Source organism: Ceratotherium simum, chromosome 29 (genome assembly GCF_057802395.1).
Source record: "Ceratotherium simum simum isolate JZ-2026a chromosome 29, ASM5780239v1, whole genome shotgun sequence".
NCBI lineage: Eukaryota > Metazoa > Chordata > Mammalia > Perissodactyla > Rhinocerotidae > Ceratotherium > Ceratotherium simum.
The window spans coordinates 40,933,296-40,936,159 of NC_141928.1; positions in this window are offsets into that span (position 1 = coordinate 40,933,296).

Below are 2,864 nucleotides of genomic sequence, written 5' to 3' on the forward strand. Positions count from 1 at the left end.
CTGGTGGAAGATTGGGTCAAAATTTTAAAACTCGGGGCCAGCCCCGTGGCTTAGCGGTTAAGTGTGCACACTCCGCTACTGGTGGCCCGGGTTCGGATCCCGGGCATGCACTGACCCACTGCTTCTCCGGCCATGCTGAGGCGGCGTCCCACATACAGCAACTAGAAGGATGTGCAACTAGGACATACAACTATCTACTGGGGCTTTGAGGGAAAAAAAGGAGGAGGATTGGCGATAGATGTTAGCTCAGAGCCAGTCTTCCTCAGCAAAAAAAAAGAGAGGAGGATTAGCATGGATGTTAGCTCAGGGCTGATCTTCCTCACACACACACACACAAAATTTTAAAACTCAAACACATACACCAAAAAAAGTAGATTTTTAAAAAACTGATCTGATCTTATTTTCTAGCCCTTGTCCCCTTGTTTGTATTTCTGACTTTTGTTTTGAACAGCATTAGGAAAGTACTTATACAAATAGATAAGTGGTTGTAAATGGTAACTATTTTTATCTATTGTCTTGCAATCTCAGGAGTTTCTTCAAACAGAGATATCAGAAGAGATACTTTATTCCAATTTTTGTAAAACTTCATAATTTGGTAGTGTACAATATGTTAAAAGTTAGTAGAGGGTGTGTGCTATTGAGTATTCATTTATTTATTTATTTTGTGAGGAAGATCAGCCCTGAGCTAACATCCATGCTAATCCTCCTCTTTTTGCTGAGGAAGACCGGCTCTGAGCTAACAACTATTGCCAATCCTCCTCCTTTTTTTCCCCCAAAGCCCCAGTAGATAGTTGTATGTCATACTTGCACATCCCTCTAGTTGCTGTATGTGGGCCACAGCCTCAGCATCGCTGGAGAAGCGGTGCGTCAGTGCACGCCCGGGATCCGAACCCGGGCCGCCAGTAGTGGAGCGCATGCACTTAACCGCTAAGCCACGGGGCTGGCCCATATTGAGTATTCATTTAAAAAAAAATTATATGCAATAAAAATGGCGCTTTACCTGTGTCATCTTCTTCCCCAAATCCCATAGCCCCAGTCTAATCATGAGAAAAACAACAAACAAATTCCAGTAGAGGGGCTCCTTACAATATACCTGGCCAATACTCCTCAAAACTGTCAACTCCATCAAAAAGAAGGTAAGTCTGAGAAACTGTCACAGCCAAGAGGAGTCCAGGGAAACATGACAACTAAATGTAATGTGCTGTCCTGGATGGGACCCAGAAACAAAAGCAGCCATTAGGTAAAAACCATGCAAATCTGGATAAAACATAGACTTTGTTAATAATAATGTATTAACATTGGTTCATTAATTGTAACAATGTGCCATACTATTACAATAATAATTAATAATAAGGGAAACTGCTGGGGGAGGCAGGAGAGGGAAGGGAAGTAAATAGGAACTTTCAGCACTTCCTGCTCAATTTTTCTATAAATCTAAAACTGCTAAGAAATAGTCTATTAATTTAAAAAAGCAGTTAAACTACATTTTAAAAATGAAATTAAAACCAAACATTTGTGAAATATTTGGAATCTCTGGAACACCTTGCTGGAACCCAGGATTTTGCAGAGCACAACATGAAAACTCCTGGTCTAATCAATATAAATGATTCTGAAGGTAATTCAATTTCCAGCACAGGCAGTTTTCACTTTGCACAGTAGTGTGGGACCATAAAAAGGACTGTGCAAGCAGAAGCTGTGCAAAGGGATCTTAATCATCAATGGGAAAAATTATAATTGTTTTGTGACCTTTAAAATTTTTTAATCAAAACATTAAAAACTCTCTTATTGTCAGTAATAATGAATAGGGAAATGAAAAAAATATGAAAACTAATATTTAGTACACTGTAATTAGAAATACTGAGACTTAAAGTGCTATATTTTTTTGTAAGAAAATTTACCAAGATGCCACTGCTAAGGATTTTCCTTTCCTCTATCTTTAAATTGTTAACTAATATCTTAAGGCATACAGACTGGTCTTTCCTACTTACAGGAGATATTTTGGGGGGTGTATTTTATATCTTTTTTTCCCAACACTGAATAGTTTTATAGGAGAAAACACTTCAATAACTTCATTAAACAAAAAATATCCCATGATTTTTCTTCATGAATACTCTAGTATTCAAAAGCTTCTGAGTTTTTTAATCAAACTGTTCTGTGATATTTTAAAATTTTCAAAGTTAAGGAGTAATTTATATAAGAAAAAAGGATGTTTCTTTTTGCAATATTTATTGTCCACGTACATGGAAAGTATGTATTTATCTTTGAAAACTATCCTTTTAACAAGGTTGCATAGTCTGAGAGTGGAGATAATGCTCTCACACACCCTCTGAACTGTCTTTCTGAGATTTAATAAAACACTTTCTACCGAAAAAAAAACCCCAAACTTATTTAGAATGGTTTGAATAGTGCTTGCCTTCTTCTTATAATGTAACTTAGGGTACAGAGTGAGCATCTTTTCTATGCCTTTGCAAATTATCATACTCCTAAGTTTGGATCAGCTTCCAACATTTTATCCTTTGCACTTTCAATGTTATGAAATATCTCCGAGAGTCACTTTAATGTGAAGTATTTTGTCGGCATCACTTCCTCTGGGACGTGGTCATCCTTTCCTCGTGTATGTTGATAAATTCATCTTCACTGCATTCCTCTCACTGCATGTCTAGGTCTCTTGAATAGTGGCGGTGTCATCTGTAGTCAGCTATTTCTTCTATAAGTCCATTTATGATTGATTCAAATTCCACCTCCAGCATTATCACTTTTTGTTTCTTTGCTGTACTTTCATTTTTGTTGGCTAATTCCCTCTTGAGTATCTATTTTGGTAAAGTGCCACGTGGTTTATTACCCAGAGATAAGGAGGCAACACA